Source organism: Sphaerodactylus townsendi, linkage group LG08 (assembly GCF_021028975.2).
Source record: "Sphaerodactylus townsendi isolate TG3544 linkage group LG08, MPM_Stown_v2.3, whole genome shotgun sequence".
Lineage (NCBI taxonomy): Eukaryota > Metazoa > Chordata > Lepidosauria > Squamata > Sphaerodactylidae > Sphaerodactylus > Sphaerodactylus townsendi.
This window is the reverse complement of record NC_059432.1, coordinates 108,922,998-108,939,839: the sequence shown is the minus strand read 5'-3', so window position 1 is coordinate 108,939,839 and position 16,842 is coordinate 108,922,998. Positions and strand designations below refer to the sequence as shown.

The following is a 16,842-nucleotide window of genomic DNA, read 5'->3' as shown; positions in this document are numbered from 1 at the left end:
CCCCACCCCCCCCCCCCCCCACCCCCCCCCCCCCCCACCCCCCCCCCCCCCCACCCCCCCCCCCCCCCACCCCCCCCCCCCCCCACCCCCCCCCCCCCCCACCCCCCCCCCCCCCCACCCCCCCCCCCCCCCACCCCCCCCCCCCCCCACCCCCCCCCCCCCCCACCCCCCCCCCCCCCCACCCCCCCCCCCCCCCACCCCCCCCCCCCCCCACCCCCCCCCCCCCCCACCCCCCCCCCCCCCCACCCCCCCCCCCCCCCACCCCCCCCCCCCCCCACCCCCCCCCCCCCCCACCCCCCCCCCCCCCCACCCCCCCCCCCCCCCACCCCCCCCCCCCCCCACCCCCCCCCCCCCCCACCCCCCCCCCCCCCCACCCCCCCCCCCCCCCACCCCCCCCCCCCCCCACCCCCCCCCCCCCCCACCCCCCCCCCCCCCCACCCCCCCCCCCCCCCACCCCCCCCCCCCCCCACCCCCCCCCCCCCCCACCCCCCCCCCCCCCCACCCCCCCCCCCCCCCACCCCCCCCCCCCCCCACCCCCCCCCCCCCCCACCCCCCCCCCCCCCCACCCCCCCCCCCCCCCACCCCCCCCCCCCCCCACCCCCCCCCCCCCCCACCCCCCCCCCCCCCCACCCCCCCCCCCCCCCACCCCCCCCCCCCCCCACCCCCCCCCCCCCCCACCCCCCCCCCCCCCCACCCCCCCCCCCCCCCACCCCCCCCCCCCCCCACCCCCCCCCCCCCCCACCCCCCCCCCCCCCCACCCCCCCCCCCCCCCACCCCCCCCCCCCCCCACCCCCCCCCCCCCCCACCCCCCCCCCCCCCCACCCCCCCCCCCCCCCACCCCCCCCCCCCCCCACCCCCCCCCCCCCCCACCCCCCCCCCCCCCCACCCCCCCCCCCCCCCACCCCCCCCCCCCCCCACCCCCCCCCCCCCCCACCCCCCCCCCCCCCCACCCCCCCCCCCCCCCACCCCCCCCCCCCCCCACCCCCCCCCCCCCCCACCCCCCCCCCCCCCCACCCCCCCCCCCCCCCACCCCCCCCCCCCCCCACCCCCCCCCCCCCCCACCCCCCCCCCCCCCCACCCCCCCCCCCCCCCACCCCCCCCCCCCCCCACCCCCCCCCCCCCCCACCCCCCCCCCCCCCCACCCCCCCCCCCCCCCACCCCCCCCCCCCCCCACCCCCCCCCCCCCCCACCCCCCCCCCCCCCCACCCCCCCCCCCCCCCACCCCCCCCCCCCCCCACCCCCCCCCCCCCCCACCCCCCCCCCCCCCCACCCCCCCCCCCCCCCACCCCCCCCCCCCCCCACCCCCCCCCCCCCCCACCCCCCCCCCCCCCCACCCCCCCCCCCCCCCACCCCCCCCCCCCCCCACCCCCCCCCCCCCCCACCCCCCCCCCCCCCCACCCCCCCCCCCCCCCACCCCCCCCCCCCCCCACCCCCCCCCCCCCCCACCCCCCCCCCCCCCCACCCCCCCCCCCCCCCACCCCCCCCCCCCCCCACCCCCCCCCCCCCCCACCCCCCCCCCCCCCCACCCCCCCCCCCCCCCACCCCCCCCCCCCCCCACCCCCCCCCCCCCCCACCCCCCCCCCCCCCCACCCCCCCCCCCCCCCACCCCCCCCCCCCCCCACCCCCCCCCCCCCCCACCCCCCCCCCCCCCCACCCCCCCCCCCCCCCACCCCCCCCCCCCCCCACCCCCCCCCCCCCCCACCCCCCCCCCCCCCCACCCCCCCCCCCCCCCACCCCCCCCCCCCCCCACCCCCCCCCCCCCCCACCCCCCCCCCCCCCCACCCCCCCCCCCCCCCACCCCCCCCCCCCCCCACCCCCCCCCCCCCCCACCCCCCCCCCCCCCCACCCCCCCCCCCCCCCACCCCCCCCCCCCCCCACCCCCCCCCCCCCCCACCCCCCCCCCCCCCCACCCCCCCCCCCCCCCACCCCCCCCCCCCCCCACCCCCCCCCCCCCCCACCCCCCCCCCCCCCCACCCCCCCCCCCCCCCACCCCCCCCCCCCCCCACCCCCCCCCCCCCCCACCCCCCCCCCCCCCCACCCCCCCCCCCCCCCACCCCCCCCCCCCCCCACCCCCCCCCCCCCCCACCCCCCCCCCCCCCCACCCCCCCCCCCCCCCACCCCCCCCCCCCCCCACCCCCCCCCCCCCCCACCCCCCCCCCCCCCCACCCCCCCCCCCCCCCACCCCCCCCCCCCCCCACCCCCCCCCCCCCCCACCCCCCCCCCCCCCCACCCCCCCCCCCCCCCACCCCCCCCCCCCCCCACCCCCCCCCCCCCCCACCCCCCCCCCCCCCCACCCCCCCCCCCCCCCACCCCCCCCCCCCCCCACCCCCCCCCCCCCCCACCCCCCCCCCCCCCCACCCCCCCCCCCCCCCACCCCCCCCCCCCCCCACCCCCCCCCCCCCCCACCCCCCCCCCCCCCCACCCCCCCCCCCCCCCACCCCCCCCCCCCCCCACCCCCCCCCCCCCCCACCCCCCCCCCCCCCCACCCCCCCCCCCCCCCACCCCCCCCCCCCCCCACCCCCCCCCCCCCCCACCCCCCCCCCCCCCCACCCCCCCCCCCCCCCACCCCCCCCCCCCCCCACCCCCCCCCCCCCCCACCCCCCCCCCCCCCCACCCCCCCCCCCCCCCACCCCCCCCCCCCCCCACCCCCCCCCCCCCCCACCCCCCCCCCCCCCCACCCCCCCCCCCCCCCACCCCCCCCCCCCCCCACCCCCCCCCCCCCCCACCCCCCCCCCCCCCCACCCCCCCCCCCCCCCACCCCCCCCCCCCCCCACCCCCCCCCCCCCCCATGATACATCCAAAAATGCCCCCACTGCAGGAACATCCCAGAAATTTGCGCAAGAATCTTTGTTCTGCATTGAGTTTTCTGCATTGCTGTCAATGGAGGTTGCAGGCTGGGGGGGGGGCACATTTCTGAAGGCACAGTCTCAAAACTTTCATGGTCTCATCAGGAGACTGCCCTAATGATACCTCCCAGGTTTGGTGCAGTTTGGTTCAGGGGGGGCCAAAGTTATGGACCCTCAAAACTGTAGCCCCCATCTCCTATTAGCTTCCATTGGAAACAATGGGGGATGGGGCACCCCCTTTGGGAGTCCATAACTTTGGACTCCCTGAACCAAGCCCCACCAAACTTTGGAGGTAGCATAAGGGCAGTCTCCTGATGAGACCCTGAAATTTTTGGTGCTGACATGTCTAAAAATGCACCCCCTGCAGGCACCAATGTCGTGGTGCAAAAAGATTTTTGGTCGTGGTGGAGTGGCTGCCCATGAAGGGGGGCATCCAACTCAGGTTTTGCCCAGGGCTACAGTTTGCCTCATTATGCCCCTGACCTGCTTCCTCACTGGCCTGACCTCCTGCTAGGCTGCTCATTCAGCGAGTGGTGGCCAATATGGTGGCAATGGTGAGGCCCCTGGAGAAGGCCTCCAGGGTGAGTGGGAAGGGAGGGATAGCCACCCATCCCTTCTGCTCCTGACATAGATGACACCTTCAGCATCAAGGCACAGGGGGCCAGGGCCTGGGACCACACATGGGCTCCTGACTTTTGCACTAGGAGCTGTGTAGGACCACCTTAGCGGCAGCAGGGGAAGGGAGGAAGGAAGAGATGGTTTCCCTCTTCTCAGTAGTATTGGCAAAAGCCAGGGATGGGAAGCGCCCAGCAGGCACCATTTTAGTTCTCTTCTTTTTGTTGGAGACAGTTTGAAAATAGTTAGTTGTTGTTTAAGTATCTGTCTCCCTTCCCTCCTTTCACTTTCCCGCTGTCTTCCAGTTTTTAAATTGTTTGTACAACAGACTCAAATAAGCCCCTTGCTCATATAGAAGATGCTCTCCATGGGCCTCCCGTGCACAAGGACCAACATTGGTAACAAAGACTGTAGTTTCTTTAATTATTTGTTGTTTCTTTTCATATTTAATATGTGTTTTTTTATGAACCAAGTAAGTCTCTCTTAGGCCCTTTCCGCACTGGTGGTATATGGCGCCCTGGGGATGGCAAAAACGCCATCCCCAGGGAGCCATTTGCACCGGGGGCGCAGCTGCTTCGCAGCCGTGTCGCCCTTGCACCGCCCGACCGGCGTGAAACCGCAGTTTTCCGACCTCACTTGGGAAGCGAGGTTTTCGGAAAATGGCATCTTGGAGCCGCTGCCGTGCGAACGGCAGCAGCTCCAAGGCGCCCTCCCCCCTGCCACCCTTCACTTACCTTGTCTCCGGCCGGCCGGCACATTGCCAAGGCCTGGGGACACGCCCCCCTGCCCTGGGACGCTGGAGGCGCCGTCTTCCCGGCTGTTTCTGGGACAGTTCGTGCGAACGGTCCCAGGGGGGTTGGGTTGGTGTGTAATGCGCCGACCCAACCCCCATTGATGCCGTGCGGAAATGGCCTTAGTGTTTTGGAAGGGTGACCCAAGCCTACCTCTCAATATATATTCCAGTTTCTTGAATATGTAATATGAAATAGTTTCACAGGCTCATTAACAGTAGAGGCAAATGCAGTGGCCAGAATATTGTTGAATTTTTTTTACTGTTTTCCTCAGAGAAAGTCCACAAAGAGATTGAAGATGTTTTGGGTTCCTCTCAATCATTCACCTACCAAGATCGGAAGAAACTCAATTATACCAATGCTGTAATTCATGAGATCCAGCGTTCCCAATATATTTTGCATGCCCCAGACGATGTAGAAAGGATGCAAACATGCGGAGCTTTCTAATTCCAAAGGTACAGGAAGTGCTTATAGTTGCACTCCAGGATTCTAAGAGTAGTATATATAGGACATATCACCAAGTTGACCCTTTCCCCAGAAACAGTATCAAATAATACAAGGATTATTGTAAACCCCTGATTTAGCTAGCTCCATCTGTTCTGGTTTATTTGTGGCAGTGCTATCTGATTTTATTCAAAAATGTATCCAATGTCTAGGGAGCAGCAGTGGCGTAGGAGGTTAAGAGCTCGTGTATCTAATCTGGAGGAACCGGGTTTGATTCCCAGCTCTGCCACTTGAGTTCTGGAGGCTTATCTGGGGAATTCAGATTAGCCTGTGCACTCCCACACACGCCAGCTGGGTGACCTTGGGCTAGTCACAGCTTTTCGGAGCTCTCTCAGCCCCCCCCCACCTCACAGGGTGTTTGTTGTGAGGGGGGAAGGGCAAGGAGATTGTAAGCCCCTTTGAGTTTCCTGCAGGAGAGAAAGGGGGGATATAGATCCAAACTTCTTCTTCTTCTTCTTCTTCTTCTTCTTCTTCTTCTTCTTCTTCTTCTTCTTCTTCTTCTTCTTCTTCTTCTTCTTCTTCTTCTTCTTCTTCTTCTTCTTCTTCTCCTCCTCCTCCTCCTCCTCCTCCTCCTCCTCCTCCTCCTCCTCCTCCTCCTCCTCCTCCTCCTCCTCCTCTTCTTCTTCTTCTATATCCAGAGAAAGGGAGGGATACTCCTGCCTCAAACCCCTAGGCATTGCCATAGCTCTCCAGAGCTACGAAGGGAAGGGACAGTAAGTTTCAAAGAGAGAATGGAGGCACATTCATGCGAACGTGGCTCCACGGGTGGCGCCTTCTCTTGGGCCACTCATACGGGAACGTGCAAGCAGCCCCGGGGCTTCACCGGTGTCATAAACACTGGTGTGCTGCTGCTCCACAGGCCCATGTGGAACGGGCCAGTGAGTGAAAAAGAACAATATCTTTGATGCTATGCAACCTAAGACAACAATTTCACTCTTACAGAATGCCATTGTTATTGGAGATCTACGCTCAGTTCTTCTTGACCCTAAGCAATGGGAGACACCTGAGGCATTCAACCCAAATCATTTTTTGGACAAGGACGGAAGTTTTGTGGGAAAAGAAGCCTTTCTCCCATTTGGTGCAGGTAAAATGCAGAACGTGGTTGATCGTTGTTTCTAGGGTTTTTAGAAGGACTAAACTCAGAAACTGCTGCTCCTTATACAGAATGTTCTTTGAAACCAATAAATTGCGAAGCCCTCAGGCCAAATATGGAATCCTTTAGTATGACTGTGCAAAGGAAACAACTGAAAGGTGGAATCTATTAAATGTAGCTTAGATGTAATGAGGACATCGTTTTTCACACTATTGCACAGCTCTTATATTGCACATGGATATGGCGATATTGGACCTGTTAGGGTTGCCAAACTCCAGGTGTGGTCTGGAGAGCTCCCAGAATTAAAACTCCTCTTCAGAGGACAGAGATCAATTCCCCTGGAGAAAATAGATGATTTGGAGGGTGGAGTCTATGGCATTACACCACACTGAGTTTCCTCTCCTGTCCAGGCATTTGCCCAACCTGCAGTTGGCAACCCTACTTGTAATACCCACTCTGACTGCTGGGTGTTCGCCAGTGATGGGATCCAAAAATTTTAGTAACAGGTTCCCATGGCGGTGGGATTCAAACAGTGGCGTAGCGTCAGTGGGACAGGGTGGGGCACGACGGGGGCATGGGCGGGCATTCCGGGGGCAGGGCATTAATAATTTCTCTGTTACTGTAAAAAACTCTTACTGTAAAAAAAAGGTCCTAATTTCCAGCTGGTATCTATCTGTCCATAATTTAAAGTCATTATAGCAAGTCCTATCGTCTATTGCCAACAGAAACAACTACTTCTCCTCTAATTGACTGCCTGTCATCCACAATACAAATCAAAAAGAAACAAGCTATATTAGATGCTTGGGAACAGCTTAATTTAGCTGTGAGCTCTAAGAATACTGCGCTGTTCTGGAAATTGACATCTAACTGCTCACGGAAACCATCCTCGGTTGCTACAATCCCTCCAGATATTTGGGAAACTCACTATAAAGCTCTGTACTCAGCTCTAGAACTGGCTGGCCATGATGGTGTAGAAACAACAACTCACCTCCCAAGCTGGCCAGAGGTCACCACCTGTGAAGTGCGCAAGCTAATTGACCCGTTACACTATGGGAAAGCCCCTGGTTTTGACCTTGTTCCACCTGACCTGATTAAAAGAAACACTGATTGGTGGTAGGTACCAGTCCTGGCAAGAGCTGTTCACCTCAATAGATAGATCAGGGAAAACCCCTAAGGGCTGGGAAATAGCTGCTTAATTGTCCCTGTATCTATAAAAAGGGTGATAGGAATGCCTGAGGAGTTACTCATTAGGCCCATCAACCTACCAGTACTATCAACAAAAAGCCTTATACTAAACATCTATGCTGGAAGCTGAGGAGACCAGCTGGAACAAAGGAACCATTTAGCAGAAGAACAGGGGGGGGGCTTCAGAGAGGGATATTCAACACAGAATCACTGTGTAATCATGGACCATCTCATAGCTAAATACACATCAAAACTTAGACCTCTCTTTATATTGCCTTTGTAGATTTTAAATCTGCCCAGCCCCAATTCCCTATCTCCAAGGAATTTACTTTCGAGGACAAATTGCCAGTACCCGATATAGATAAGCAGTTACCTAATAATACTAATCCAGAGACACTTTATCCAGAATACCAGCATTAAAGTAAAATATAATTCCACAAGGCTATCTAACAAATGAAATCAAAAAAGTAGCAGAGGGGTCAAACTGGGGTTGTATTTTTTAGCTACCTCCTTGCATTCAATTTTTACATCAATGATATTGTAGCCTTATTCAATAACCAAGATCTCCATCCCCCCAAAATTGTTGACAAAAGTATCTCTTTACTTTTATATGCGGATGATCTAGCTCTTATCTCTAGAACCCCCATTGGCCTAAGGAGAGCCCTAAGGACCCTTGCTGACTATTCTCAGAAAAACCAGTTAGAAATTAACTAAGAAAAAACCAAAGTGATGGTTTGCGCTACTAGACCTAAATGCCATATATGGAAATTAAATGGGAAAAAATTGGAGCAGGTTCCACTCTACAAATATCTGGGCGTAGTATTTCAGTCATCAGGACTTAGAACGGCTCATATCAAATATGCTGTTGCAAATGCGTCTAGAAGCTCTGGAGCTATTAGAAATTATTTCTGGAACAGAGGTGGGCACCATATTCCGGCTGCCATCAAATTATTTAAGGCCAAATCATTGGCGCAACTATCATATGGTACACCACTCACCATAACCGGCTCCCTCTGCAATCTTGAGCGCCCTCAGTCAAAATTCTTGAGGTCCATCCTACAGCTCCCAAACAACATTTCGAACGCTGCATTGCGTATAGAGACTGGCCTAATTTCAGTACAAGAAAAACTATGGACACTCTCTATAATATATTGGCTCAGGCTATGCTATTGCCAGAGGGGTCTTGTAAGACTTGTCTTGTCTGACATATTTGTTCCCCCGTGGCTTAGAGCAGTTTTACGGAAACTATCACATTATGGACTCTCTCAACAACTAATTACCAGCATGAATTATGATAGAGCTAGGGATCTTGTTAAACTTAGAATCATAGATGTCGAGAGGCAACACGAACTGAATAAACTCAAACACCCAATTTTCAGTAAAATAATGCTGAATAAACTTTCAATAATGCCTTATCTTACCTCTTTGTTTAACGTTAACTATCGAAGAGCCTACAGCCTACTCCGTTACAATGCCCTTTCGGCTAACTATATCAACGGGATTTATAACAAAGTACCAACTGAGGGCAGAATTTGCAGTTGTCAAATAGGAGGTGTTGAAAACTTGGAACATATATTATTTGAATGCTCATACTATGATGAGATACGTTGGATGCTTCTGTCCTTTGACCAGACAAACACTCCTTTGGCTAAGAATGAAAAGGTTAAAATACTGTTATCAGATACCAATAAAAATCTAACGAATTCTGTTGCCAAGTTTGCCTGGATATCAAGTAAAATCAGGAAGGCCCGACAGAGCACTACTGGCTCTGCCAGCTAATCCTTATTATTAATTATTATTAGACTGACCTTCCACTCATTATCTTGAGGTGATGTTCTGAGTTCCTGAGGTCTATTATCTGTATTTTGTTAACTGTTTTAATCTGTATATTTGTAATATCTGTACATTTTATGATTTTAATTCTTTTGGATCTTGCTGGTCAATGACCGTAAATAAACTATGTATGGTATAAACTATGTATGTATGACTGCCTGTCAAATACTTAATATTTTCAAATACTTAATTTTGTTTCTAGAAATCAAAAGAAGGATACTTTCCTGAAACAAGGAACTTTACCATATTTCTAAAACATGTTTTTAAAACAGCCCAACAGGGAGAATTATCCTGTTTTCTACCTTCGCTAACCAGCCACATAGGAAACAACAGGACTTTAGGATTTTTGGACCTAATGGAATTTCTAATGGAAAAGCAGACCCAATTAGTAACCCCCTCTCGGCACACACAAATAATTAGTAACCCACTCTCAGGAACTGATGAGAACCTGCTGGATTCCACGTCTGGTGTTCGCCTTAGCAATACAAGCTCTGAGGCAGAAGTCCAATGCTGTTATCTGAGATGCTTAAGTAATGAATGCAGAAGTAGAATGTGGGCCTTTCTGCATATAAAGCATGCCATTTCCCAGAGTGCCATGACTCCTCCCATTAAGCCTCCTTCCATGGCAGTACGCATTGTGGATGTTACAGCTTTGGAAAAAAATAGGGACTTGAATTCCTTTGAGATCACATGAGTAGGCTGTGCTGTTGGGAAGCAGCCCAGTCACAAGTCTCTCTCCCTTGTTCATTGGCTGGATCAATGGTGGGATTCAGCAGGTTCGCACCACTTTGGCAGAACTGGTTGTTGAAATGGTGGGATCCAGCAGGTTCTCACAGGTTCCCAAGAGTAGGTTACTAATTATTTATGTGTGCTGAGAGGGGGTTACTAATGGGTGATTTTGCCATGTGATTTTTGCCTTGGTTACGCCCCTCCTCTCAGCAGCAGTGCGCAGAACTTGAAGCAGTCTAGCAGGAGGTGCACTGGCGTGCGTGGCAGCCTGCGCCTGTGCCTGCGTGCATTCATTTCCCGTCCAAGGACCGGCGTAGCGGCTGCGTCCTTGCCACAGCCCTGCCCAGGAATGCCCCGCCTCCGGAATGCCTGGCCATGCCCCCATCGTGCCCCGCCCAGCCCCATTGGCGCTACGCCACAGTTTGAATCCCACCGCCATGGGAACCTGTTACTAAAATTTTTGGATCCCACCACTGTATGCAACCAGTTGTTAAATTATTTGAATCCCACCACCAGAACCATTTGTTAGATTATTTGAATCCCACCACTGGGCTGGATGCTATTTAATTGTTTATATGAAAATGTTTCCATCCCACCCTTCTATAATCTATACCCTAGGCAGCTTACAAAAATCACAATGGGAGTACAATAAACATATTTAACAAAGTAAAAAAAAATTAAAGCAGCATATTAACAACAAAACAACACTGCTGAAGATCTCTTGTCTTGAAACTCCCAGCAGGGTTGAGAGAAGAGATTCCACCACAGCCCCCCCCCCCTTGTGGCCCGGCTGTTTACATGCACAATGGTTAAATACTTAAGGGCCTTGGTTAACTGTTTGACATACAGATGCTGCACATGGTGAGACTTCTCTCAGAGACCATCCTTTGAATTAAGTGAGGCTCTGCTCTTGTGCTCCTTTGCTTTTCTTTGGCTGGGGGGGGCAGAAAAATAGGAAGGATGCAGTTTAGCAGTCAAATGTGGCGGGGAGGAACACAAGTTGCTGATGAGCTTCTGTTGGAGGTGGAGGGAAGTCTTGGCTCATCAACTGATGCTATCTCACCAAAGTCCAAGCTAGATGTTCACCTGGGGGGTACATTTTAGACCATACGTGGAAATAACATTACTCACTTCCCTTATTTCTGTTTCAGGAGCCCGTGTCTGTCCTGCAGAGCAGATGGCTAGGATGGAGCTCTTCATCTTCTTCGCGAGCTTGATGAAGGCTTTCACTTTCCAGCTTCCAGAAGGAGTGAAAGAGATCGACACAGATGCTATAGTTGGGACATCATTAGTTCCCCACCCTTATAAGATCTGTGCTGTTCCCCGCCGCAGTACATAAACTATACAGATTGGAGTGGATCGTTTGCTAGTGTTAATGTCTCATTCATTCCCTTTGCCTAAGCCTGCTCAACTCATTCTGTCCTGTTTTGAGGGAAGCTCCCACTTCCTCAGTCACTAAAGTGAATTGTTGTCTCGCCTTTCCCTCCCCACCCTTGCATGCCACCTCTCCCCCTCCCCTCCCTCCACTAGAGTGGGTGGGCCATGTCCAGATGCCAGGCCCCCCTTTCCCTCCCCACACTTGCATGCCACCCCTCCCCTCCCCTCCCCTTCCCTCCCCTCCCTTGCATGCCACCCCTCCCCCTCCCCTCCCTCCACTAGGGTGGGTGGGCCATGTCCAGATGCCGGGCCCCCTCCCCTCCTCCCCTCCCTCCCTTGCATGCCACCATTCACTCACTTCCCTCCCCTCACTCATTCCCTCACTTTAAAAAGGCTCAAAGAGATCACACTTTAGAAGCTTAAAAGCTGATCAGCAAAATTCTAGCATGTCCTGATACATCGGGGCAGCAACGCAGCCAACAGTGATGCTTCGTTGAGCATAATACCTGGGAAACCTGTCTTCTTACTTCCATTTTTGGACAAGGGGTTGATTGGGATCCATACATTTATTTGTTGTTGTCTCTAGAGTATTCAAGTGGATTCTTATATGTGATTCTCAAGACCTGATTGTCTCGTCTTGTCATGAGGGTCCGGGTGGGAACGGGAGTTTTTGTATTTACTTCTCATCACAGTCTGCAACCCACACAGATGTCCATGCAGGTCCAATGATCCCCAGCATAGCCTTTTGGGGTGGTCAAATGGAATCCCTCTTTCCCTTTTCAATTCACACTGTTATATGGTGGTGCCTTGTGTTTTTAGTATAAGGTAACCCTTTCCATTCCACAACGGAACTGTCCATGAGTGTAGAACTCCGGCTGTCCATGAGAAGCTGGTTGACACGCACAGTCACACTGGTTTTTCTTGGGTAAGGCTGAACGCTGGGGCAAGGAGGCTTATCCCAGCTCAGGCAGCAGAGAGGCAGGGTGGTGGAGAGGCATCAGGATCACCTGAGGTCACAGCTCCTTCTGGAGTTCCTTAAAAGGCCCCGTGCAAAAGAAGCGGAGCCAGTAGTGTTGGTTCGCCCCCCCCCCCCGTGAATTTTCTTAGAAGAAAAAGGCAAACTCCAGCTCGCTTTTAGTAAAAGAGAGCTGTGGCGAATATGGGTGAGGAAGTGGGTAAGTGGTGGTTGGATGTGAGGGAAGGCAGAGTGAGGTGTGTGAGGATGAGCTGGATGTGTGTTGTGTGGTAGCAGTGGGTGAGGCAGAGAGAGTGAAAGTTACCTGCATGTGTGTGAGGGGGGGAACCCCACCTGACGTCTCACACGGCAAAGTGTGTATGTGTTTCACTTCCACTTGTATAACCTAACAGTATTACCTATTTACTGTTTTCACTGCTCATCTCTGCCCATCTGTACGAACATCCTAAGCCCTCATTCCAAGCCCTCAGGCCACAGACAGACAGGCTGCACGGACATTCTAAGGGTGACAATTAAACACAGCCAGCTCCATGGCCTGGTGTGCCAGGAAAAAGACGTTTTACCTGGCTCAGGTATGGACTTTATGTGGTTTGAATGTCTGATTACCTACCCGCAACAGGGAGGGACGTCCTGTGAAAATTTGGGGGTGATCCGTCCAGCAGCTTCTGAGGGAGACCATCAGGGACAAACACACTGTTAGATTTATATATATATATATAATTATACACATTTATTTATTTATTTATTTATTTATTTGTTTGTTTGTTTGTTCCACTTTTATACCGCCCTCCCCCAAAGGGCTCATTCACTACACTACACATTCACTACACATTGTGTTAATACAACTATCTAAGTAGCCTATAAGTATAGTGTATTTCTGGTCTTTTTTAATGTTATGAGGAATTCGAACATCCTGATGTTCACTGAGAATCTACCTTGTAGGTATGACAAGAATCATGTAAGAAACACGGAGCTATTTTATACTTACCTAATATATAGGAAAGGGAGTTTAAGAAGTCAAACCTACTAGTTCAGGTGCCAAACTGAACACCTGATGGAGGGGTGAGGTGATCTCCACAGAGTTCCTTCAAGGGAGTTGCCCAGCTAGGACCTGACCCTGTGTTCTTGAGCAGGGCTGAATCCTTTTCCATGAATAGAGTAAGTGCGCCTCTTAACATTCACCAAATACAGACCAAAAAATCACTTGACGCACGTGTGCTGCACAGTGGCTTGTGTATATTACAATTATTTTTTACAGTGTATAAACATACATAAAATGCAATTGCTATGAACAATCTCTACTCTCATTACAGATATCTCCAATGGGAGACTTCAGTAACACCGATGCAGTTAAACAACCTCCTTCAATGTTATCAGCTTATAACCTTATAGGTTTATAACCTTATCTGTTGTCTTCTTTCATAGAAAGAAAATAATTCATGAATGTAAAGACAATTATTCAGTCACCGATTGGAAGTGTAACATCTATGAAAGAAGACAACAGATAAGGTTATAAGCCTTTAATGAGGTGAACTGTGCTGATAACATGGAAGGAGGTGGTTTAACTGCATCAGTGTTACTGAAGCTCTCCCATCGGAGATATTTGTAATGAGAGTAGAGATTATTAATAGCAATTGCATTTTATGTATGTTTATACACTGTAAAAAATAATTGTAATATACACAAGCCACTGTGCAGCACACGTGCGTCGTGTGATTTTTTGGTCTGTATTTGCTGAATCCTTTTCCCCCACAACAGTTTCCCCACACAGCAGCCTTCTGCTGCCTCTGCTCCCGAGCACCTGGTCTGCTAAGGCATTTGCAACCTCAGATCAAGGAGGATCGAGATTGGTAGCCATAGATCGACTTCTCCTCCATAAATCTGTCCAAGCCCCTTTTAAAGCTATCCAGGTCAATGGCCATCACCACCTCCTATCCAGGGTAGTCGCCATCACCACTCTGAAACACATAATGCCATAGAGCATATTTTGATACCAACCGATGCTGCAATTGTAAGTATTGCCATTTTACTTAAGGTGGAAAGTCAAACCTCAGCCTTCTAGTGTGTGATTTCAAGGGGGATGGCAACCCTGGAGAGCTGGGGCTGAGTTGCTTGTCTGCCCTGGTTGTCTCAGGGTCAGGAGTTGGAGGTGACTCTGAGCTGTCTGTTGGTCCCTGCGCCTGATCTCCCTGCTATCAGTTGTGGGCTAGTTACACAGAGGTCCTCCTCCTCCTCCTTCAAGGAGTCCTCTGTGTCACTGAGCCTGGACCATGACATGTATACTGAAACTGGTCCAACATGCGCCGGCTCGCCTGCTCACAGGGGGCGCTTATCGAGATCATATTCAACCTGTGTTATGCACCAGCCTCTGCAAGGCTCCCAGCTGAATTCCTCGGAATCATCTTTCAAGGTGTGGGTGTTGGACTTTAAGGCTCTTTACGTGATCTTTTGGGACCCTCATACCTCCTGGAATCTTGACGTCCCTTTGGCATGTCCAAGTCCATGTCCCCATGCGTTCTCAGAGGCCAAGAGACTGGTGGTCCCTGGCTCCTAACAAGGCCAGTCCTGTCCCACACTTGGGCCAGGGCCTTCATGGCTCACAAACCCGGCCTGGTGGAACACTCTTCCTCCAGCTGTCCAGGCCCTGTGGGATTTGGGTGATTTCTGCAGGTCCTGTAAGACTGAGTTGTTCCACCGGGCCTTTGGAGAGACCAGCTGCTGAGTGTGCCCCCCCGGTTCCATATGGGTCTTTGTTCCATGTGAGTCCCTAATATCATCGGGTTTTATCATCTCCCCTCTCTCCTCTTTTCCTGGGAGAGATTTAGTTTATGGTTAAGCACTGGCTTCTGTGGGATGCCTAGGTTAGGAAGTATTCGCTGTTTTAAATGACATTTATGACAATTATGTTTTAATGATTTTATGTATACCGTGTTGTGTTGTTCACCACCCAGAGCCTTTTGGGGATGGGGCGGTATATCAAAAGAAAATAATAATAATGCCATAGACTCCAGAAATAAAGTGAAGCTATTTTGTAAACTACTTTGACCTCCAGTGAAGAGAAAGTGACCTGTGGTAAGGAGCATCAAGCTTTTCCAACTCATGGTGACCCAACAAATCAATACCCTATCAGCCTTGCTCAGGTCTTGCAAAAGGAGACTTGCGGTTCCCTTGGTAGAGTCAATCCATCTCATATTGGGTTGTGTTTTTCTTCTGCTCTCAACTTTTCCTAGCGTTATTGCCTTTTTCGCGAACTCTTGTCTTCTCATAACAATCATCACAAAGAACAATAATCTCCGTAAGGAAAAAAGCAAATAAATAATAAATACAGCTGATGATGGAAGACAGATAAAAGTTTGGATTTGAATGGCTGAGAAGGAGGGAATGAGAGAGGTAAGGGGGAGATGATGTGGGAATCATCAGAAAGAAGGAAAGGGAAAATAAAGTGAGGAGGGGAATACAGGGGAGAGTAATGCCCCCCCCCCAAAACAAGCATGACTGTGTATCCACGGAAAGCCAAACTGATTCTCAGGGGTTTTTTCAGCAGAAAAATGGCTGCAATTTAAGGGAGCTGAAAAACTAATCCACAAAATTCTTCTGGCTGCTTCAGCCCTGCCATCATCCCCCTTCCCTTCCCTTCCCTTCCCTTCCCTTCCCTTCCCTTCCCTTCCCTTCCCTTCCCTTCCCTTCCCTCGTCTGCTGAAGGCTGGCTATGAAGTCCACATGGGCTTGAATGCAGCAGGTGGCTGAGTGCTGGACCCTGGACTCAGCCCATCTGGGGTCAGCCTTCAGCTCAGCACAGCTGCCTCCAAAGTCCATGAGGAAAGGGTGAAAAAAGTAGGCATTTTAATGCTTTCCTTTTTACAGTTTCCAAATATTTTAAACCAGAACCCCAAAATAGCAGGTAAAATGATGTACACTGTGAATAAATGTGTTTCCCCCACTTCAGGATTTAGAAGAAGAAGAAGAGTTTGGATTTATATCCCCCCCTTTTCTCTCCTGTAGGAGACTCAAAGGGGCTGACAATCTCCTTGCCCTTCCCCCCTCGCAACAAACACCCTGTGAGGTAGGTGGGGCTGAGAGAGCTCAGAAGAACTGTGGCTAGCCCAAGGTCACCCAGCTGGCGTGTGTGGGAGTGCCCAGGCCAATCTGAATTCCCCAGAGAAGCCTCCACAGCTCAGGCGGCAGAGCTGGGACTAAAACCCGGTTCCTCCAGATTAGAATGCACCTGCTGTTAACCACTACGCCACTGCTTTTAAGAGATTTAAGAGAACGTTGAAGCATTTTTCCCCAGTGGGGAGGCTGGGTGGGGCAGGTCATATTAATTGCTTACCTTCCTCACCTCAGACACTATTTTTTTTAAAAAAAATGCAAATGGGGATAGCAAGAGTCAATGGCACTGGCCAGTTCTCCCCCATTTCTGCAAGCAGGTATCACAGATTTGTAGGTCCTAAAAAGATAGAAGAGTGTCAGGAGAAGGACTCCTGGAGCTAGCATGAAAAGTTTATTTGATCCAGGTTGACCAGGTCAAGGAGGTGGGGACTGGGAATGGATAAAACTCTTGAGAACAAGGAGGAAGCTCTTTTCTGGGTGGAGCCACCAAAGGGGACAAGGCTCTTGCTGAGGTCATAATATCATAGAGTTGGAAGAGACCCCAAGAGCCATCAAGTCCAACCCCCTGCCATGCAGGAACACACAATCAAAGCACTCCTGACAGATGGAGGTCTGGAGTGTAAAGATGTTGCTCTTTTCTTTCCCAGCTCTTTCGACCTTGGCAACATTCCTCGAGCTGGGCTGTGTGCCCGGTGAGGCAAGCTAACCTTGCCACTTCTTATCTTATGCGTGTGAAGTCAGGTTTGAGTCCTTCATGGGAATCTGTCTGGGGTTTTGAAGGAG

General features: G+C 54.0%; 1 pseudogene; it reads left to right on the top strand.

Annotated features, from left to right (window-relative positions):
- Positions 1 to 10,938, top strand: part of LOC125438518 — a 31,764-nt pseudogene extending 20,826 nt beyond the window's left edge.
- The last annotated feature ends 5,904 nt before the right edge of the window (positions 10,939 to 16,842 follow it).